Here is a 24839-nt window from a genome sequence, read left to right as displayed (position 1 = left end):
ATGTTGGCTTTCCCAGACTTCTAACTCCATATTTTCAAATGAGAAAGATTACCAGACTCTACCTAGGTGTTCTATCCCAGAGTTATCACCTGTAATTTTTCTCCAAGGAGTAATCTGGGGCAATAACAGGACTCACTTCATTTGTTTGCCATTCTCAAAGATAACTGTCCTTTGTTTCCCTAATGTTCAATGACTTGAAAGTGGTTGTTTCATATATATTTGTCCAGCATTTTATTTGTTTCTGGAGGGAAGATAAATCTAACTTCATGTTACTCCACCTTCTAAAGTAGAAATTGCAAGTTTTTTTCATGGTTAGTGATGGCTTCCAACCCTTGAATTAATCAATCTCTATAAGCAAATCCATGATTATTTTGACAACCAGCTTAAAAATTTAGGCTTCAGCTTTGTTCCTACTGTGTTCTTATCCTTTAGGAAAAAATGCCAAGTCTGTTTGTTTTTCTCTAGAGAATTACCTTGGATTTGCCTATTCTTTTTCCTTCTGGTTGATAGCATCTTGTTTTAAGAGCAAATTATGGACTTTCACTAATGTGTTTTATCTTTGTTCTTTTTATTGTAATTGTAAAGCACTTTTAGCATGCTACCATGCACATTTTCCAGATGTACTTTACATTTCTTTCATAACTTTCCATCACATGAAAGATTTGGGATTGGAAAAAGAACACCTGAGTTCTCACTCCATCTCTGCTACAAAGAAACTGTGGTATCTTGGGCAAGTTCTTTCATTTCTCAAAGCTTTAGTTATTTTACTTCTGTAAAATAAATAAATAAATAAGATTAAGAGGTTGAAGCATTTTGCTAGTGTATGGTTCTTAGTGTTATGTTTGCTCTAGTTTCAAGAGGTTTTTAAACATTAACTATTTTAATAACAACTCTATGTCCAATTTTTAAAAATGTAACCCTGTCCCAATTGTGCTTGTTTGATTTCTATTCATTCTGTTCTGGGTTTGAGAATGGCACCTAGGACAACAGCCATGTTAGAACAGCTGACACCACATAGATGGACATTGTGTGAACACACTGAAGACGTATCAAATTGAAAATAAGCCCTACTTGTCTCTTCAGGACCCCCTTTTACTGAGATGAGAAGTGAATGAAAATTATTAAGTGTATGGGCTTTAAAAATAAAGCACCATGGGGGCGCCTGGGTGGCGCAGTCGGTTAAGCGTCCGGCTTCAGCCAGGTCACGATCTCGCGGTCCGTGAGTTCGAGCCCCGCGTCGGGCTCTGGGCTGATGGCTCAGAGCCTGGAGCCTGTTTCCGATTCTGTGTCTCCCTCTCTCTCTGCCCCTCCCCCGTTCATGCTCTGTCTCTCTCGTCCCAAAAATAAATAAACGTTGAAAAAAAAATTAAAAAAAAATAAAGCACCATGAAAATTTTGTAGGGGCTTTATTTTTGTTCTAAATAACTTCCTAAATTTACTTCTTAAAAAAAGATTTTTTGCTTTCATTTTCAGCACTTTGTACAATGTGTCTCTTACCTGTCAAAACACAGAGCACTTTTCTAAAGCATTCACATACTTCTTCTAATATGTGACATGGACTATAATGTATTCCCTAGCATTTTAAACTATTATGTCCTTCAATTTACAAGCAAAATGTACTCCCAAAGGTGTCTATATAAGTGAAATGTCTGCTTTTGTCAATAACAAAGTATCTAAAAATTTAGAAGTTTAATATCTATACACCTGTGGTAAATATATTTTTTTGAGGAGAATGAAAATGTGAAGTGTTTGCCACAATTTTGTGGATGCATGCCAGAACTTTTTTGCAAACTGTGGTCCACAAACCTATTTTAGCTGATGGTAAAGGTTATAACTATGGAAAAATAGATAGGGAATATCTTTTATAAAGTTCATACTTTAAAAATTCAGCTGCTGTATTTTCATCCATGCATATTTCTCCAAAAACAGATATCTACAATATTTTTTTTTCTTCCTGTGGTCCTAAAATTAGAACGTCATGCTTCATTATCATTTCTTTCTTTTTTTTTTAATTCTTCATTTTGGGGTCATTTTAATTACATTATCATAATCAGCTTCACCAAAATCTATTTGAATACAGAGCTGATGCTACGAATATGTGGCTGGAATACCCAAAAAAGCAACATGGATCTTGCAAGAAGGTGGCCATGTTTTAGGTATAATTTTCACTCCTCTCAAACCTAAATGCCCTTTCTGACTTTCACTACTCAAAAAACTGCCTGAATTTACACTTTTGTATAGTCATTGTGAAGAATTCAGAGTTTTCTTCTTTTGAAAGTTTGAAACTATGCAAATACACCCTAAACTGTGTACCAGTTAATTAGGAATGAGTAAGCACCTGCCTGAGAGACGGACTCATCAAAAGTAGACAGAGGGAGGGAGGAATGGGAAGAGTGGTCACAGACACACAATCTCTAAAGGCAGCTGGAAAAACATCAAACACAAAGTCGACCACTTTTATTTTTTGCTTAACCCCATTTGTTTTATCAGCTGCTGTTGTAACAGTGCCTACTAAGTGAATTAGCTTTTGAGGATGAAAATCAATAAGACGATGAGGCTTGACTTCAAGCAATTTGGTGAAACTGGGGAACCAGAAAAATACAAAGTTGACATAGTAATATGGCAGTAAGCAATATCTATTGATGTTAAAGTTCTGAGACCAAAATACATGAATGCTTACTTCTTCATGGTGTTGAAAAGGGTCTCAGAGAAGTCGTATGTTTTTATCTTTAATTAGTATTACTTACTTCTCAGAGGTTTTCACAGATAGTTTTTAATTCTCACTAAAATCCTAAGAGGTAAACACTATATCCTTTAAAAATGAAGAAGAAATAGATAAGGAATGTTTACTGATTTATGCAAAGCTACATAATAGTAAAGAGCACAGCTCAGATTTCCAGCGCTTTTTCTGGTGTGGTCAAAGATTATCTTGAAACTGTGACATTAAGAAATTAGGATAATCTCCAAATTATATACCTTTTTGTAAATAGAAATTTTTGAAGTGCTTAAAAATATGACCTTCTAAATAAGGTGGGATAAACATTTTGGAAATATGTTTATCCTGTCACTTGCTCATTATCATTGGTTTCAAAGGTTAACTACAGCCGGAAACTGTCTGCTTTGACTGATTAATGGAGCTGGAATAAATGACATTTTGCTACAAAGTACAGGTATTGTAAGTGACATGTCCTTGAAAATGATGAAAACAAAGCTTTAGAAGAAAACAACATTTTGGTAAGGATCGGAGAGTCCTTCATTCTCAGAGTCCTTGTATTGGGCCTGGTTTTGTTTAATAGATCAGTTCTAGGAGGAACAGAGGTTTGGCAGATATTCAGGACCGACAAATTATTGACTCTCTCACCAGGACATACCCCTTACGGAGCTCTTTGCTGCTAAAAATTGGAAAGGTGTTGCAAAAGATTTATTTCAGGAAAGCAGGCTGTGCTCTTAAAATGAGAGGTGGGAAGATTTAACAAATATGTTGTTCATTATATTATAGTTTTATAATGATAAAGCCTTCAGAACAACGCTTTACACACACACACACACACACACACACACACACACAGAGTCCTCTAACTATGCAAATGAATTCTCAAGACAATCCTCTTGTCCTCTAATCCTTCCAGCCAGATTGCCATTACTAAGACACATTAATTTAAAAATTATTGAACCATCACCACTCTTGTTTTCTCATACATACCTGGAGCTGCCCTGGGTCTTTAAGTAGTAAGAAAGAAGAGATTGGAAAGAGAGCACTGGGTATACTTTGTCACATTGACAAATGAACAATGAATTAGCCAAGTAAAAGATGGCATTCAAGTAAAACCCTGGAGGGTAACAAAATGAAATTAAAATGTAGATTAAAATGTCTACTCTCTGTGCAGAACAGCATTGTACGTAGTTGCTTAAAATTTGATAAAGCAATTTGAACTGTGGCCTCAAACAGCAAGGAGGAGCTTCAATAGACATACAATATAAACTGAACGTACATATTACGTACGTACAATACATATGTATGTATTAGATGTACAATATAAACTGTGAGAAAGGAAAGCCTGTGCGCAAAGAGGGATGATGGGCTGTGGATGCAATGTGCAGGGAAGGAAAATGTAAACTCCATCCATAACATGCTTTCCTGCACTGGCCAGCTCTGGAGCTGCACAGACATGTGCCTGTGCCCATGTAGGTGAATGTCACCTTTTTGCTACTTTGCATTTTACTGCCTTTTACAAGCTGTGTGTCCTTTGGGAAATTATATTCTTCAGTCTTTAGTTTACCCATTAGTAAATTAAGGATAAGAGAATTACTTTCCCAGCTTATTGTCGGGGGGAGGTATTTGAATGAGATAATGCATATAAACCAAAAAGCAAAGGGTTCAGGAGTACACAGTTAGAGCCTGAAGACTGAGAGCCATAAAAACTTCCAAGAACATCCCTCCTTTTAAAAGCTTCTCTTTGGCCTTCATTTCATTCTTGCTATTGCATACAAATAAACCCCTTCTCTACCTACCTAGTCAATGGCATCACCAAGCTGCTCTTCCCTCATGCACTTTTGTACCTCGCCACCCCAACCCCCCAACACACCAAGTCCTCCCTCTCTTCCAAGACTCTGCAATGATTCCCTCAGCCTCAAAAAGTCCTCTTCCCCCTCCACCTGATAAACTCCAACTCATCCTTGGGAATTCACTCTCTTCTGTGAAATCTTCCCTTCACCTGTGCCAGTTAGCCCTACTTCTCCGACAGCCTTACATACAAGACCTGATTCATATTTCCTTTAGAGACCCTGAGCTCATGGAAAGCAAGGGCATTCCATTTATTTATTCGTTCCTTCATTTATCCAACATTATCAACCATGGGTGTCCTCTGTGTGCCATGTGATATACTAGGTGGGTAAAAGCACATTTTTAGGTAGTATCTGAATCCCCTTAACTTAGACCTTTTCTTTCTGTGGCTGACACTAATACCACTAGTTGCCGAATAGTAATGAATGGGGCAGAGAACATTTGTCTTGTCTTCAAATTCTCAGTTACCCAAGACAACCCCCCAAAATATAATCATGGCAACCTCCTTGAAAACTTTTCTTCTTTACTTCTAATATAAATGAGCAGATCTGTTTTGTTTTCTACTAAAATCTATATTAATTCCATCTATATTTACTTTAGACTTGTTTACATGGCTGTTTCCCTCTTGTAATCTCAAGGTTCTTTAGGGATGGAAACTCTACTTGTCTTAACACAATGCCTGGGACAGATCATGTATCCTCGAAGTGCCTATGGAATGAATGGCTAAGAAACACACATACTGCTTTCTTTTTCTGTACAATTTCATATCCATTTTGTCCCTTAGCTAAATACCCTTCAGTTCCTATGCTATGGACCTCAAAATCTCAAGCACCTGGTGATTATTATAGGGCTTCAATTTTGAGATGATAATCAAAACTAAATGTTGGCACTTCCATCATCTCCAGAAGGTATTAACGTGGACTGAGTACGTTTCAAATAAAGAAAACAGAAAGTGTAAGAAAGATCAGGGTATATCTGTGCATACAATGGCATTGAAAGGAGAAAATTAAGCTTTGGGTCTCATTTCCATTGTAAACCTGGGAAGGGATAATTTTCTCCCTTCTAGAGTCTGTTCACCCATTTAAGACATGCTTCCCAGAGCTCTTGATTTTTCTCCAATATGAAGTTATCTATATGATTGATATCTCTTTTTCACCCTCCTGTTAACTTCTTTTTCCTCACTTTGACCATTCCACTAGAAATAAAATACCTTTGGGGCTCCTGAGTGGTTCGGTTGATTAAGTGTGGGATCAGCTCAGGTCATGACCCCAGGGTCATGGGTTTGAGCCCCACATCAGCCTCTACTCAGCATGAAGCCTGCTTGAGATTCTCCCTCTTTCTCTCTCTCACTCTCTCTCACTCTCTCGCTTTTTCTCTAAAATAAAAAATCTTTAAATAATAATAAAAAACAATAATCTAACTTGTTAGTTAAGCAAATTAATGTCACTGGAAAAGGAAAATTATTACACCTTGTACAGTAAGAATAATGTTGTAAGCCTGACTTACAAATCATACAGCATTTAGTTTCATTGAAAGAAGAAAGTCTTCTAATTATAGTTTGCAAGAAGAATGCTCCAACATTGTGGCTCCTCATTGCTTTGTACAAAATAAAAGACTGTATGACATGCCTTTAGTTATCGTAAGTTACAGATACCCTAAATCCCGAAATACCTTGCCCTAGTGCTAGCAGATGCCTTATATATATTCTGTTCTTTCAATGGATCATTTTATCTCTGTGTAGCAAGGGAGCATGCTATTCTTACTGTATTGTTAATATGTAAAAGTATCTCATTCCAGCTTATTGAATCCACATTGGTCAGCCAACCATCACATATTTGCATTTCAGCTACATCGCAGACAATAACATACCTTTTCCCACTCTCTCAAACAGTTCTCCCAAATGAAATTAAATTAGTGACATGGATTTTTCTTTTTGTCAATAAAATTTGAATTTCTCTATAAAGTCATCCAAACAAATTTTATCCATCTGGCACCCATCTTCTCTTTTATTGGTAAGAGTTTCCCGATGTCATTCATTCCTATGTCCTGCAACTTCAGGAACAGACAACCCGATACTATCTTTAGAGGCATTCCTATGATTCAGACCTGGGCCAAATAGCAACACGCTACCTTTCCTTGTCTTAGTGATTTCTGATCTTTTTAGTAGTAGACTCAGTTAAGCTAACCAGAGTGAAATCCAGAACTTTGAGTTAAAGGCCTGGAGAAGAGATAGTCTTCCCCCCTGGCAAAGAAAATAGACCATGCAGTCCCAGAAGCTGCTGGTAGCAATCTAGTTTCCAAAACCTGTGTACTGGTGGGTCTGAGAACAAAGCCAGCCTGGAGGTAGCAGAAACTGATCCCCACAGTGTGAGCCTTGCATAAGGTGTCACCTGAAGTTATCCACTCTGAAAACATTTGATATATGCCCCTCCCCAAATTTCCTCTTTCGGCTTAGATTAGTTGTAGTTACAGTTGTGACATTATTGTTGCTTACTCCAAAAAATTCCCAACCTATACTGTCAGGATCACCTACATGATTGGTAGCATTGCGTGCACAAGTAAAATGTAGAGTCCTTTTCCAAAAATTATTAAAATCTTAACACCCCAACAGCATGGCCTGAAACCAAGGGTGGGATCCCTCCAAGGGCAGGAGTCTGTGCAGCTGCCTCTGAAGCTGGCTCTGAATACAATCATATATGTTTAAAATCTAACTCATTAACATTTACTTCCTACTTGTTATGTGTAGGTCATTGTGCCAGTAGATAAAAGAATTGACATGTGTTTTGATTACACATATAACTGATGTTATGTAACATGTAAGGCAATGACTATACAAGGAAAGAAACAATTAAAACAATATTTAAAAGTACCTTTATAAAAAAATATTCAATGAAAAGCAAAGCAGATTGGGGCGCCTGGGTGGCTCAGCCGGTTAAGCATCTGACCTCGGCTCAGGTCATGATCTCGAGGTTCGTGAGATCGAGCCCCGCGGCGGGCTCTGTGCTGACAGCTCAGAGCCTGGAGCCTGCTTCGGATTCTGTGTCTCCCTCTCTCTGACCCTCCCCAATTTATGCTCTCTCTCTCTCTCTCTCTCTCTGTGTCAAAAATAAATAAACATTAAAAAAAATTTTTTTAAAGAGAAGCAGATCAGATGAAAGCAAATTTAATTCAGTTATAGAGTGTACTTGAACCTGAGAACAATCCTGCTTTCCAGTGCTAACCAGATATTATCTTCTTCTTCTTCTTTTTTTTTTAGAGAAGCTTCCAATATAAAAGTTTCTGTTGTTTTGTTGCTTGAAACAGCTTCAGGAATCATTTCTTAAATTACCACTGACTATGTTTCATTATAAATCTTAATGAGTTAATAAATACTTCTGTCATTACAATTATAAGACATGCTTGTTTGCTTATTACAGTGACTAAACGCAGGAATGTACACTTGAGGCTACCCAAAATCAGAAACAAGTTCAAATTAATCATTACAAAGTTATATCCAAAAGGAAAAAGTTATTTCTTTTTCTTTTATAATTATATATTTATTTTTCAAAAATCATCATCACATTTTAAATTTGGTGTAGCAATACATAGTCATGTTGAAAAACTAAAGGTCACAGAACATATCTCAAATAAAATATAATTTGAATGTAGGGGCACCTGGGTGGCTCAGTTGGTTAAGCATCTGACTTCGGCTCAGGTCCTGATCTCGAGGTTTGCGAGTTCAAGCCCCGTGTCGGGCTCTGTGCTGACAGCTCAGAACCTGGAGCCTGCTTTGTATTCTGTGTGTGTGTGTGTGTCTCTCTCTCTCTCTGCCACCCCCCCTCCGCCGTGCTCATGCTCTCTCTCTCTCTCTCTCTCAAAAACAAACAAAACAAACAAAAAATATATATATATATACATATATATATATAATTTAATTTGAATGTAATCTATGGAAGGTAGATTATACTGCAAAAACACCTCTGTGGCCTGCTGTTTCTACTTAAGATTATATCTTAAGAAGTTTTCCAAGATAATTAAATGTTGTTCAAATACCTGATTTCAGTCGTTACATAGTTCTTACTATAATTTTTAACTTACCAACTATTTAATGTTATTGTTGTATATTTATGTTGCTTCTAAGTTTTGCTATTAATAAATAATGTTATGCATATTTTTGTGTGTATATCTTGGTTGCATGTGTTACTTCCCTAAAATAAAACTATATACGTAGGATTACAATGGCCAGGAGTAAGAAGACAAAGAAGCAGGATTACTGACTCAGAATTTTTCTATTACTTAAAAAAAGCTTATACAAACTTACTTTTCTACATTTTATCAATTTATCTATGTTTGGAAAAACATAGGTCCTTAACTCACGTTGTACACCAAAATAAATTCCAATTGGAATGTTGAGTTAAATGTAAAAAGGCAGATAAATGTTAACTGATTTAGTTAAAAATCTAGTCAAACGTGCATGTGAGCCAGTGCAAAAATATCATAATGGAAAGTGTAACTATGTTATGATAAATTAGAATTAAATATTCGTTTATTAAAAATGTCATAAATACACATAAAAGGCAAATGAAAAATTTGTTTTAAAATGCAGAATAAATGGCAAAAATATCTAGTCTTTTAATAAAAAGTTCTCTTTGAAATAATTAAGAAGAAAGAAAATAACTAATACCCCCAATAAAAAAAGAACCAAGGATGTGAACATGAATAGCTAATAATAGAAGAAAGGCAAATGTACATTAACCATATGAAAAATATTTATCCTCACCAATAATGAAAAAATAAAATGAAAACAAAGTTTTATGATATTGGTGGTACTTACAAATGATAATATCTAGGGCTATGTGTAGGTCTGAAATTGATTTTAAAAAATCATCTTGAAAGACAATCAAGCATACATATCAAAATTTTTTCCAAAAAAAACTTAGAAAATTAACCTAAAGAAAAAGATTAGGACTGTGGACATATATTTATCAGCAATGATTATTTGATTTATAATAATAATCACAATAGTAACCTATAATACCTAGCAATAGAAAATTGGTTACAGTTGGTGTATCTTTATGATATTAATACAATATTGTCATTAAAATAATTTTCATAAAGTAAATTTCAAGACACAAGAAGGCATTTGCAATAAATTGTGAAATGTAGTCTCCCACACTGAATAGAGATAATCTGTATAACCAATAGTGTATTGTAGAAATGAGAGTGTGACTTTATAGGCCAGGTAATAAAAGACATTGGGGCTTCTTCCTTGCTCTCATTCACTCAAGACATTCAATTAGACCATTGGAAAGATGAACCCTCCTGCTAACAGCTCACATCAACTTGCTCTCCATGCAAATGAGCCATCTTGGAATCTGAGCCTCTCACCCAGCTAGGTAGGTCTTCAGATGTTCAGAGCTCCAACTGACATCTTGATTGCAACTTCATGAAAGATCTCAAGCCAGAACCTCTGAGCTATGCCACTCATGTATTCCTAACTCATACAACCTATGCAAGATGATTAATATTTATTGTTTTAAGATGCTAAGTTTTGAGTTTATTTGTTACAGGGTAACAGAGAGCTAATACTGTATCTAATAGCCAACCTAACAAGTATGAATCTTAGGATGATTTCCTGGCCCGTCAAGATAGAAATACTCACTTCACTATGTAGGAGATTGTAACACTGATCATGATTAGGTACGATCATGAGAAGAAAAACCAGACTTGGGATGAAACAAACACCAGATGGGACAGTGAAGACACAGAAACTGGGACGTCAATGACACTGTTGGGCCATGAACCAGTCAACACTCAATATAGAATTTTCAGATTTAGGAAATAATAAACACCTTTACCATCAATAGGTCAATTTGAGTTGTGTGTTTCATTCTCTGCAGCAAAAGTTTGCTGGCACCAAATACAACAATGGCCCCAGGAAAAATGCCTTCAGTCCTGCATCCCTACATCAGTTACATCTTCTGTGCTCTCATTCACACACCTATGCACCTATCCTTGTTCAATATGCCACAGCAACTTAAACACACTGCATTCTTTCATATTTCTATACTTTGACACCTGATTTGCACTCTCTCTGGAAAGCCTTTTGTTTTCCTTCATCTCCTATGAATTCTTAAAGATTCAGTTTATATGTGATTTTCATTGTGAATTTTCCTGGACACTCCCTTCTCTCTATTCCCTTCTCTCTAATGATACAGCATTTTAATTGAATCTCCATTATAATGCTTTCCATATTACATTATAAGTACATATTTTTTTCTATCTTGCTCTCCTACTATTTTCCTATGACCTTGAGAGCAAGGGCAATTTCTTACTCAATTTCCTAGCTTAAGAATTTAGCCTAGTGCTTGAGACATGGCAGGAGTTCATTAAAAGTATCTTGAGTTAATTAACTGTTGATTAAAAGTAGTCTGTGTACGTAAATGGTGCTATTCTAATGTAAAATAAAAAGATTCATACCAATTCTAAATTAGAGGCATCTTGGCCTTTGAGCAGTGATTTTCAAACTTTAGCATCTACAAAAACTGCTCAGAATGCTGGAGAAAATGCCAACCCTAAGTTTTGCCACCAGAAATTCGGACTCAACACTTCTGGACATAGGGATCTGTCCTGATGTTCCAGCTTTACTAGTCCTGGAATCTTGGGAATCTCACTTGGTTTCCTTGTTCTTCTATTTCCCCACCTGTGAAATGGAGATGAGAATATTACTTATAGTGTCTAATTATATTACTTTAAATGTCAGGAAACAAATAAGTTAACATATTAGACGAATCGGCACAGGACCTGAAAAGTAGGAAATGCTTATTTATTTTTATAGTATTTGGAAAACAGTAGTGTATGTGGTCAAGTACACAAATACTGGAACCAAGCCTCTGGGGTTTCAATCCTGTCTCTCCTATAGCCAACTGTGTTTTAACCTCTGAGTCTCAGTTCCTTTATGTGTAAAATAAAGGTGATGTCAGTAATACCAACGTCACAGGATTTGTATGAAGATTAAATGAGTTATAAACATAAAATTCTTAAAATAGTGCTTGGTACATGGTTAAGTTCTATATGGTTCCCCTTTTCCTATTCTTTTGGAATCACTAAAACTTTCCTGGAGAATATGTTCCCAGACGTAGTCCTCACTATTTCTCTTTTCTCAGCTAAGAAATACGTGTGGTCCTTTTTGAGAGTATCTCCGTATCTCATACCAGATGCATGCTCTCTCTGCCTAGGCCCCAGAGTTGCCACCAGAAACTAGAGATGCTAGACAGCCTTCTGACATGTCTCCACTTCCTACCTTCCATAGACAGAACTGAAGGTGAGGACATTAGAATAAAGTCATTAAGAGTCTCAATCCGTCTCCTTGCAAAAAGGCATTTGGTCAACTCCAAAATTGTACTGTGCTTCATTTTATTGTTTTTATGGGAATTTTGAATTCTAATTCTAAATTTTTTTAATGTTTTTATTTTATTTTTGAAGGAGAGAGAGAGACAGAGCATGAGCAGGGGAGGAGCAGAGAGAGAGGGAGACACAGAATCCGAAGCAGGCTCCAGGCTCTAAGCTGTCAGCACAGAGCCCGACGTGGGACTCAAACTCACAAACTGTGAGATCATGACCTGAGCCGAAGTCGGACACTTAACTGACTGAGCCACCCAGGCACCCCTAATGCTAATTCTAAATACATGCTGAACACCCAGAAAAGAAGTAATCCAGTAACAGAAAAGTAAGAATTCAACTTTATTCCATTAATAAATAGATTCATTCATCTGAATTTCGAGGAATATCAAACGTCTATATTATCATTAAAATTAAATAAATAGACATATATAAGTGAACTAAACAGCTGACTAGAAGAAAAACTTGAATAACTGAAGCAATATCTTTATATGATATTTACAAGCTTTGGGCAATTGACATATTCTACAAGAGCTAGTGAGTTCTAGCTAGATGTCTCGTGCTACCAATATCCAGTCTCTCAAATATGAATGATATAATATTTAAGGAACTGTGATAGGAAAAGAAAAAGACATAGAATATTGGCTCTTCACTGTATCTGTATACATATATGTATATAGATACCTGTATACATGCAAATATACACACACATATACACATATACATTAGCAATTGATGCTTTATGATAAAATATTCTTTTTTAAATTTTTTTAATGTTTATTATTTATTTTTGAGAGACAGAGTTCAAGCAGGGGGAGGGGCAGAGACAGAGGGAGACACAGAATCTGAAGCAGACTCCAGGCTCTAAGCAGTCAGCACGGAACCTGATGAGGGGCTCGAACCCATGAACGGTGAGATCATGACCTGAGCCGAAGTCAGATGTTTAACAGCTGAGCCACCCAGGCACCCTTATGATAAAATATTCTAGGGCATACCTTTAGGCAAGATCATTATACATTTGTTGATGTGTTCTAGCTACGCATTTCTTTCAGATACAGACAGACTTAAACTAAAAAAGGATAGCAGGTCGGGGTGATATAAGCATCATCAGATTGGCACTTCTAGAATGATCCTGTCAAAGAGACAAAAAGATTTAAAAATAAACAGCGCTAGCTGTCCAGCTTACAACACTTTTATTTGTATGTAATATCGCACTGTGTTAGAAATATTTGGTGGTAGCAGTGATTTTTAAATTAAAAATTGAAGTAAAGTTGTTATTTTCTGTCTGACTTCAGAGGCACAGAGGCACTCTGTGCTGTGAGGCAGAATGGAGTTCTAGCTCGCTTTCCCCACTCTACCGTCTAAGTGACCCTAAGCAAGCTCATCACTGTATCTGAGGTAAATCATATCAAAAACCCCTTATCTAAATGAAGATTTGGAAGAGGGTCAAATTATTTCTTATGGGTTGGTCTAGATATAACCTCTATAATTATTATGTAGTTATATATTTTCCCATGAAGAAGAAATATGCCAATATAAGTATTAACAAACTTACATATATTTTCATGTTTGTTATTCAAAATGAACACCTATGGATCTCTTCTATGTAGATTTTTTATATTCTTTGTACAATATTAGATTACCTATTTTTAGATTAGATTTAGATTAGATTACCTCATCTCCTACTAAAATGAGGACTCTTTGAGGACAAAGTAAATATCTGATTAATCTTTAATTCTCTATGTGTCACTTACTAAGACATGGTCTCTCAGCTTCAAACCCACCCTTCACCCTTTGTGTTGTGGTGACAAGCTGTCCCCGTGGCTTCCTGTTAGGCTTTTAGCTGGGAGAGGGCACCAGAGAGAGAGAAGGACAACTCCTTCCTGGTTCTTTCCTGTTATTTTTCTGTTGGTTGTACCTGTCAGAATCAGCCTTGCAAATTATCTTCAATTGGATAATGACAATTTATTTCACCAGCAACGATTGATTTCAGATTGGAATTTTTCTAACCCCTACAGAACCAAATTCTTCGTGTTCCCCTCACAGGTGCTACCTGCAGAGAAAAAAACCCTCCTCAGAGGTCAAAGTTTCAAGTCCAGTGTTCCACCTTCAAACTTCGATGTTTTCATCATTTCAACACCTGTCCCTTTGTTCTCTCAGCCCTAGGAATGATAGCTTCTTCTTACAGTTCCTACCTTCATGCTAAGGCTTCCATTATTGCTAGTTCTTTTTTTTAAATTTCTACTTTGCAGTTCTTTGTATGAATTTATCTGTGCTGAAAGTGTCAGTGTGATTTCTGTCCACTGACTCAATGCTAACTGGTACACGTTGGTACCCAGTGAGCGATACACATGGAATAAGGTCTCTATGAATGTTAGCTCTTCCTGCATTTTTAATAGAGTACATTATAGGTTTTATTCAACTGTGACTGGTGTGCCCTTTCTGCATAATTAACTCTACATATTCTCACATAAAGCGTTCAACTCCGAAGCACATTTTTAATCTGTGAAGCTTCACAAAATATCTTTGAAAAGTATTTGATGTTGACATTGCATTTCTTTGAAAACCATGAATGTTGAAAGACCACGCCCAATCAACTCGGAGTGAGGGAATAAATACCCTGCCATTTCATTGTCCAGATTTTGTCAGTGGGATAGTTTAAGTGTGACTGCAGTTCTGTCAATATTCATAACTGAGCAAGATAAAAACTGAATTACATGGGCTCTTTCTGTTTGTATCTGGGAACAACTATGAGCCAGTGGAGAGCAACTGGAAATACTTATGGATATGGAGGAAGCTTATGGATACTTAACGGAAGCTTCAGAGCAGAAAGTGTAGGGGGAAATGTGCTTAATGCAGCAGAAATAAAGATACAGGAAGATGGCAGAATTAAGAGCTATTGGCTAACCTAGCACCTAATAACATCAGAGACGGTTTTATTTTATGGTGCATGAATAGCTAAGGATCATTTTAGAGTTCACTTCAACTTGTGAAAAAAAAAATCAGCACCATTGAGAGAGAACAAGCTTAGAGGAAAGGTTCAGCGGTACAGGGTTTTTTTGGCTTGGTTGTTGTTGTTGTCGTTTTCATCAATGACAGAATTTATGGTGCATTTATTGTTACATTTCTCCACTCTCCCTACTGTAGCCCTTTTCCCACTGACATGACCTAGGTCTTTAGTGACAAGATAATCTTCATGGGATTTTTCCCTTCATGGAATTTCTCTCCCTTTTAGTTGAAGATTCTACCTCACTAATGTCAAAGAATAGGTTTTTCTAATGTAGTTTTGCTGAATTTCAATCCATCTTGTTCTTCATTTGTGCCTGCATTATTTCATTACTACAGATATTTGATGTTTTCTTAAAAAACCCATGAAGATTTGTCAACTCAGGAGCCAAGGGACATATTTTAGTCATCGTAAAAGAAATGCTAATAGTTGTCGACAACTGCATCATACTTTATACATTTCAGTGAATTTTCCCATAAAAATGTTTCATTTTATTTTCATGACACTGTGAGGTGAACAAACCAGATAAATCATAAAATTTTAGAGCAAGAAGGAACCATAGAGAACACTCAGTATAAGGTTTCCATGACTTAATAGTCAGGATATGTTTTTGGCTAAAGTAACAAGTAACAGAAGATCCAATTTCAAATGAGCCAAACACAAAAGATCTCTCCTACACTGTCTCTATGACATAACAAGAAATATGCCAGTAATCTGGTACCAGGGTTGATTAATCAATTTGCCGATGAAGTCATCAAAAAACCAGGCATCCTCTACATTTTGTTCATCATCCTTGTATGATATATGACCTATATTATTAGTCAGGGATTTACACAGAAAAAGAACCTATAGGTTGTGTACATAGAGAGAAAGAGATTTATTTGGCTCACATGATCATGAAAGCAGACAAGTCCAAAATCTGCAGAGCTGATGTTCCAGCTAAGTTCAAAAACCAGAAGCTGCTACAGAGCCAGAATAAGCCAACGTCCCAGACCAAAGACCAGCAGGCAGAATTCTCTCCTACTCACCGTTCGTCTTTTGTCCTATTCAGGTCTTCAGTTGATTGAAGAGGCCCATGTACATTAGGGAGGGCAATGTTTCACTCAGTCTACTGACTCAAATATTAAGTGCGTCCAAAAACATTCTCACGAAATCAGCCCAAATAATTTTTGACCAAATATTTAGGCACCCCATGGCCTAGTCAAGTTGACACATAAACTTAACTATCACAACACCCATATTACGGAAATAATGAGATAGGCTGCAACAGACTCCAGGCATAAGTTCCTCACTCATTTACAAAAGCCTAAATTAAGGAATGTATATCCTTTTCTCATGATCCATTCTTTTTTTTCATTTTATTTTATTTTGAGAAAGAGAAAGAGAAAGAGAAAGAGAAAGAGAAAGAGAAAGAGAGAGAAAGAGAAAGAGAAAGAGAAAGAGCGTGTGTGTGAGCAGGGGAGGGGCAGAGAGACAGGGTGGGACAGAGGACCCGAAGCATGCTCTGTGCTGACAGAAGAGAGTCCAATGCGGGGCCTGAATTCACAAACCATGAGATCATGACCTAAGCCAAAGTCAGACAACCAACGGAGCCACCCAGGTGCCCCTCTCATGATCCATTCTTAACAGCAATGAATCTTCCTAGATAAGTTTTCTTCATATCTTACTGGACATAATGGTATCCCTTGTCCATTACCAGGCCAATTACTGTCAGGTGGCTGGAATTCATATGATCACCTTTGAGAAATCAAGATGAAGCATTTGGCTGTCCAGGGTCAAAAGAATATTAGTGCCCTCTTTACAAGGAAATTGTGAAGAAAAATGATCGTTCTGTAGGCACTAAATAACATCTGACTCATTCATGAAAATAAGACCCCCTTCATCTGAAAAGCATATTTATGGATTCATGGGCATTCTCTTGATATAATTATTATCTGAAAAGCATATTTATGGATTCATGGGCATTCTCTTGATATAATTATTATATGTGGTAACTTTTTTTTGAAAAAAATTTCAGTTTATTTATTTATTCTCAGGTGAGTAAGGGGCAGAGAGAGAGAGGGAGAGAGAGAATACCAAGCAGACTCCACACTGTTGGCATTGGCCAACAGAGGGCTGTATCCTGCTAACTGTGAGATCATGACCAGAGCTGAAATCAAGAGTCAGAAGCTTAAACGACTGAGCCACCCAGGCACCCTATAACCTTAAAGTTAAAGAGTGATTTTGAGATTGCTTATTCAAACTCTTCTCTCTAGTAACATCTCCTAGCAATAATTTCTCCTTCTAAATAGGCTTGACAGTCATATAAACTCTACTGCAACATTTATAAGGATTGAGACGTTCTTGTTTTATTTTGTTAAACAATTCTAATTATTAAGTAGGTCTTTTTTATGTTTCCCCATAATTCAAAGCAATATATTGAGTGTCCACCATGGGCTCCCTATAACTTCCAACTGGTACATTTTGACTGCCTTCTGGGGAAGCACAGGAAAGTTCTAATTTTCTTTCCATATGACTGTGTCCCTTCACAAGCACGGCCAAAAAAAAAATCAAGTAGTTTGCTAAAAATCACAAAGCTACTTACTGGCAGCATTAAAACAACTTCTCTCTCTTACATGACACAATATTCTGCTTTTTCCTGTATTGACTTTCCTCCAACTCTTGAACAGTGCTTGTTGAATTATTCTAATGTTTCAAGTTTTTAAAACAGAGTAGATGATATTAAATAAGGAACTATGGCTAAATTATCTACTGTTGGAACCCATACTCTATGTTTGAGCAGAATTTCTTTTGTCGATGTTGAAATGCAATTCTCATTTCCCTTTCCTTCTCTTTATGTATTTCAAACTAAAATTCTGTTTCTCCACTGGTGGTTGTGTCCTTGAGCTTAGATTTAGTGGTAGCAGCCAAATGGAAGTTGAATTGTTGGATCCTGTTCTCATGAAAAGGAAGGTAAGAATCATCAGGAGAGCAGTAATCTAGAATACCAACTAGAGGTGACCTTTGCATCTACAGAAACAGACTCTGGGTCTTATGAAAGACTCAGTGTTTCTTTGCACCCCAGCAAGAGAACATGCTATTTGCTGTAACACTTTCCACTGTCTAAAACTATAGCTATTCATTATAGAACACTAATAAATTATATCAAGATGCTAATTTTTTAATTGATTGGCATAAAAATATATGTTGATTATGATATGATTAAGATGTATTTTGAGGTTTGAATTTTCCTTTTCTATCAACCTTACAGAGAAATATGGTCTAAGAACATCCAAGTACAGGAAGATGAATCCTGAAGAAGTTGAGTCAGCCTTTGAAGGGAAATGGGACTTCTTCATTTTTACCAAAGTTAGTCATTCACATAACCATGTTCCTTGGATTCCAGTGAGAAGTAAGGCACAAACAACCAAATCATTCCATTTCCCCCCATTTGTTTTGATTAATGATTTCTCATTGCTTACACTACCCATTTTCTGGTGGTGCAAGTTAGACAAGCATGCATTTTAAGATATCATTATGAAATATATACACTACACTCTGGCTATGGTGTTTCCTTTGAGATGATGAAAATATACTGGAATTAATGGTGATGGTTGTATAGGTTTGTGATATACTGAAAACCACTGAGTTGTAAAAAATAATAATATCATAATATTAACAATAATCATATAACTCACAGACTGTGTCTAATCCTTCCAGGAAACATCTCTCCTCTTCTTCATTCCCTGACCGCCTTTTGTTAATCCATATGCTTCTCTGTGTCAGACTAACACTTACCTTTATCCAATGATTCATTCATCTAACAAATCCTTTACCTTGCAGATTTCTTGTGTATACAGTTGGCCCTTGAACAATGCAAGGGTTAGGGGTACTGACACCCCCATGCAGGTAAAAATCTGCATATAACTTTTGACCCCCTATAAACTTAACTATTAATAGCCTACTATTGATCAGAAGCCTTACCAATAATATAAGTAGTTGATTAATACACATTTTGTATATGTATTATACACTGTATTCCTATAATCAAATAAGCCAGAAAAAGGAAAATGTTGTTAATAAAATTGTAACAGAAGCTTTTTATTTTGATGAGAACAAACAGAAGGTTACTGGAAGGGTTGTGGGAAGGGGGATGGGCTAAATAGGTAAGGGGCATTAAGGAATCTACTCTTGAAATCATTGTTGCACTATATGCTAATTAACTTGGACGTATATTTAAAAAAATAAATTAAATTTAAAAAATTGTAAGAGAAAATAGATTGACAGTTCAGTACTGTAAAACGTTTGCAACCTTACATTCTTCAAAGGTCAATTGCAGTAGTTTTCTATTTTCTTGCTCAGTTTCTCCTTCTTTGGAAAACTGCCACTTTCCCAATCCATGTAGTTCAGAGGAATAATTAAATAATGCAATACTCAGGGTGCCTGGGTGGCTCAGTCGGTTAAGCATCCTACTTCAGCTCAGGTCATGATCTCATGGTTTGTGGGTTTGAGCCCCGCGTCAGGCTCTGTGCTGACAGCTCAGAGCCTGGAGCCTGCTTTAGATTCTGTGTCTCCCTCTGTCTCTCTGCCCCTCCCCTGATCTCTCTCTCTCTCAAAATAAATAAACATTAAAAATAATAATAATACAATACTCAAACCTTAGCAATGGGAATAGACACAGAACCTGGCCCTGGTCAATCGAAATCTGTCCATGCCATTTACCTGGAAACATCTGGAAGAAGAAAGCCTCTCTTTTCCTCTGTTGTTTAAGTCTTAAAGGTGACATGAACTCAAGGCGAGTCTGACTGTGGGTAAATCCAACAAAGACAAACAGATCCAAGAGATACAGAGATAAAGATGGAGATGGAAAAGGAGATGAAAAGATAAGAATGCACAAAATTGTCTGAAACGTGAATCCTCTTTGCAAGAAGCTAGATCCTTCCCCTACCCTTTACATTTCTGAAAGGTATGTACTAATATACATTCCCCCACTCTATACACATTTCCGCACCAGGCTAGTTTCACTTGGGGTTTTTCTTATTCGGAAACAAAATCATCCACATTGGATGAATAAAATACAGTTCTTGCTTTTTGAAAAACTGAAAGACTAAGGGTAGAATCAAGCCTATATAAAGATACATGTGAATAAAGTATGAAAAAGGTGCAAAAAATGTGTCTAAGTATCCTGGGAGAAGGGTGGAGAAGTTCATGTGCAATTGTCACTGAGGCGATCAAGGAACACCTCAAACAAGAAGTGTTTGACACTAAGGCTGATCCTTGAAGTATGAATAGGAAGTTATCAGAAGAGCTAGCTCAGAAAAAGTAAGACCCAGCATGAGAAAATCCACTGACCATGAAGCAGGTTTATGCATAGAGAAAAATAAAACAAAATGAGACAGTTACAGTATGGCAACCACGCTTGTGTGTGGCTGGAGGCAATGCTAATGGTAAGCAGAAGCCAGATCATATAAGTCCTTGTTTACTCCCTTAAGGCGCTTGGATTGTATCATTTGAGAAGCGGAAGCTAATAAAGAATTTTAGACAGAGGAGCAACATTATAACATGTTTCAGTAATTGGATGGGATGACACATAAGGCAGAGAGAACAGTTTTCAAGCAATTGTAACAGTATGGAAGAGACAAGATTAAGGCCACGTACTAGGAAGTAATGGAAGGAAAGGGAGAAAAAGATATGAACTTGAGAATGTCTACTCTTCTTACCTCTCTCTTGGCCTATGGGAGGCCAAGTCTGTGCAGAATCAGTAAACTGGGTCTTTCACTTGACCTCTTGGGACTCTATTCTACCTCATTTCTCCCTATCTGGCCCAGCACCTGACATATACACCCACATCCCTGCTGACAGGAAAAATTAGGTTTAGAGAGAGTAATGGTGTGTATATCAGAAGGGGTGGCTGACCCTGTACAAAATTTTCAATAATACTCTTACACAAGGTCACCCTCCACCACTCTGAAATACTGATTGCTCTCTAGGGGGAACAGAGCAATGACTTATACTCAGTGTCTTTCCCTCTTATGGTATCATATTATCACAAGAGCAATCACTTGTAAAGCCCTATTCTATGACTGATTGCATCTGTGACAGAGGATTCTGAGTGTTTTTCAAATGGCTCCTTAGAAGTAGGATTGCTAGGGGTCCTTGGGTGGCTCGGTCAGTTAAGTGTCCAACTTCAGCTCAGGTCATGATCTCACAGTTCTTGAGTTCAAGCCCCGCATCAGGCTCTCTGCTGTCAGCGCAGAACCCACTTTGGATCTTCTGTCTCCCTCTCTGTCTCTGCCCCTCCCCTGCCCAGTTACTCTCTCTCAGAAATAAGTAAACATAAAAAAAAAAAAAAGAATTCGGATTGCTACTTGATGGATATATGAACCTGCAGCATCAGAGACAGGATCATGAAATGAATAATAGAAAGCAGTGTGCAGATGCTAAGGCCAGACATCTGTTTTCTCAGTATACACCCACTGAGCAATGGTATTTGAGACTACGGCAGTAAGTAAGCACGCAATGCACACTGAGATCAATGGAACCTAAGGTAGAAATACTAACATGGTGAACTGTGGATGTACCAATTAGTTAAGCAAAAAGCAACAACTGATAATGGAGACAACACAGAATTTCCTGGAGAGACTTGGAATCAAACATTGGTTCAACCACTGAATGGTTTCATAACTTCAAATGAGTTTCCCCAAGCTCTCTCCGACCTGGTTTTTGCAACTGCCTCCTTCATAGGGTTATGATGCCTCCTTCATAGAGCTATTTTGAAAAATTAAACAAAATAACGTAGGTGTGACTAATATGGAAATTAGAACATGGATGGTGTCCAAAATATGTTAAATTTATAGAGTAGTTCCCATATAAACCTATGACAAGAAATGAAATGGTGTTTGGGGGGAGCAAGATGTTGCTGTTGTTTTCTCCTGCCAAATGCATGTGTCCCATAACCTGGGGATGCACAGAATGGAAGGGTGAGGAAAGCAGCTTAGCAAAGAGGCCAGAGGATTTTTTTTCAAATTTTGGCTGTCACTGCACATCCAACATTCTCTTTTAAGTATGCTGCCTAAAAATATAAATTCATTTTTATTATTGTCCCTCTAAATGTGTCCTTCCTCTCCAGCATGGAGGCTCAAAGTCCCCAAAGTATCTTTGACCTCTTCCTATTCTATTCAACAAGATGTCAAGCTAGGAGACTTTATTCCATACTGACACTATCAAAGATCCTTTTCCTGACACCAAGATAGAATGTTTTAGGTTTTAGAGGAATAAATTTTAGCATAAAGTAGGCTATTCAAAAAGTCTATAGACATGAAGTCATCAATCATAAAGGACCTGTTTTGAGCCACTTCAAATACAAGCCTAAGGGACTGGATACCGCTTTACAGCAAGATGCTAAATGAGAGGAGAATGGTAATTCTGTTAAAAATTTTTATTCCTCTTTGCAGAGTAAGTGTGTTTGGAGAAAGTAAAGTTAAAGCAAATACTATTCCAAGAGACTAAGGAATGCTACCTGGGTGACCTTACATTGCTGAGACACTGAAGGAACCCTGCCACGTTTGAGGATACTTTCTAATTTGCTTTCTACGTCAGGGGAAGTATATTGCTTGACTTTGGGTGCTGTCCAGTAATAGCCACGCAGTGGAAACAGCACAGGGACTCAGGGCCAATGACCCCAGTATTTTTTCTTAATGTTTCAAGCTTTTGTTGAAATTTTGGTTAGTTAACATATAGTATCATATTAGTTTCAGGAGTAGAATTTAGTGGTTCATCACTTACATACAACATTCAGTGCTCATCACAACAAGTGCCCTCCTTAATGCCCATCACCCAGTTAGCCCAACCCCCAACCAACTCCCTCCCCACCAAACCAGTCAACCCTCATTTTGTTCTCTATCATTAAGAGTCTCGTATGGTTTGCTTCCCTCTCTTTCTTCCCCTTCCCATATGTGCACCTGTTTTCCTAAATTCCATATGTGGTATTTGTCTTTCTCTGACTGACTGATTTTGCTTGGCATAATACTTTCTAGTTCCATCTACATTGTTGTAAGTGGCAAGATTTCATTATTTTTGATGGCTGAGTAATATTCCATTGTGCATATATAAACCACATCTTCTTTATCCATTCATCAATGGATGGACATTTGGGGTCTTTCCATAATTTGGCTATTGTTGATAATGCTGCTATAAACATTGGGGTGCATGTGCCCCTTTGAGTCAGTATTTTTGTACCTTTGCACAAATACCTAGCAGTGTAATTACTGGGTCAAATTTTATTTTTAGCTCTTTGAGGAACCTCCATACTGTTTTCCAGAGTGGATGTGCCAGTTTTCATTCTCACCAACAGTGCAAGAAGGTCCCCCCTTCTCCATAGCCTAGCCAACATCTGTTGTTTCCTGTGTTGCTGACTTCAGCCATTCTGACAGTTGTGAGGTGGCATCTCATCATCTCATCGTGGTTTTGATTTGTATTTCCGTGGTGATGAGTGATGTTGAGTATCTTTTCATATGTCTGTTAGCATGTCTTCCTTGGAAAAATGTTTACTCATGACCCCAGTATTTGTTAATGTCAGTACTCCACCTCTTTTAATCTCCTTATTGTCCGCCTATAGAAAGTACTAGTAAGGTTTTCCATGCTGGAGAACTGTCAGTCACAGGGCTCATTTTATCATTATTTCACATTGAATATCAATGAAAATAACCTTTCTACCCCAAAATGTTAGGTGATGTTCTCTGATTTAATTTTACAAACGTGAAGTAGGTCGCGTTAGAGTGGCAGCAGTGGAATCAGGGACACTGGCAAGTTGTGTAGTAGCTAATGTCTCATCTTAAGTACCAGACTCACGGGAAAAAACACAAACCCTTTGCACTTGTGTGTATTTGTATTTACTCCCCATTTTTTTCCTCTTCCAGCAAATTATATTACCTGCAGGAGAACTTAAGAATATATCAGCCTTTCCAGAATGAGGCTCTATTCCTGTACAAATAAGATGACCTAAATCCCCGGTGGAAGGTTCCAGTGTGTGAATCAGAAGGTGGCGTGGAGACATATGTACAGTCAAAGGAAATTACCGTGAGCCATGACCTCACAGCAGCACAAGACCCTTCAGAGAAAGAAAACATTTTCCGTTTCAATATATGAAGTGTTTTCAAGGGAATTTAATCTGTGATCATGGAGAAGAAAATTCTGAATGCATATAAGTTTTCCTTCACAAGTAAGGTGATGAGGTTTGCAGGACAGGCTCGATGCATTTACTTATTTTTTGTAAAAAAAAAAAATTGCCTCAAGAAGTGACTATTTAGTAGAAAAAAATGTATTTGAACCACCGCCAACCTAAGAAACTAATGCGTGTCCATAGCCAGGATGAGAAAACCGCTGTAGGAAAAATATACAATGTGAACCTCTCTGGCTGTGCAATAATTTTAAAATACAAAAAATTTCCATTTTAAATATGTCATCTAGTGTGCTGCTATCCATTTAGAAACTGCTCGATAAATATTTAATAGTTGGCTCATTGTCATGGAGTAGATTGAGGCCAAACTAATTTTGTGAAAATAAGAAAGAATAACTATGAAATATGTCTTAAAAGCTGGGAACAGCTTAAGGCGACTTCAGGTTGAACTCTGGAATGATTTCGGAATTCACAGAGGGAAAAATGTGCCACAACATACAGAAAAAACAGAAGGGCAGCAAGAGTGGGACATTATCCAGGCACATGTTATATTAGACATTGGAAAATAAATGATTGTAGAAAAAAAAGCAATCAGTTCCAATTGCAAAAGTAGCTGTTATGCGCTTATCAGCATATTATGTTCTAGGGAGAAAGAAACATAATCAAGTCTTTGCCTGAAGGATCTTATAGGTGAAGTATAATTGCTCCGGATGTAAGGCACATCCTAACAG

The sequence above is a fragment of the Lynx rufus genome, unplaced genomic scaffold (genome assembly GCF_022079265.1).
Source record: "Lynx rufus isolate CCGP_SWC_20201006 ecotype Redwood Valley unplaced genomic scaffold, mLynRuf1.p SCAF_6, whole genome shotgun sequence".
Taxonomy (NCBI): domain Eukaryota; kingdom Metazoa; phylum Chordata; class Mammalia; order Carnivora; family Felidae; genus Lynx; species Lynx rufus.
The sequence above is the reverse complement of the archived record's forward strand: the minus strand, read 5'-3'. Positions refer to the sequence as shown.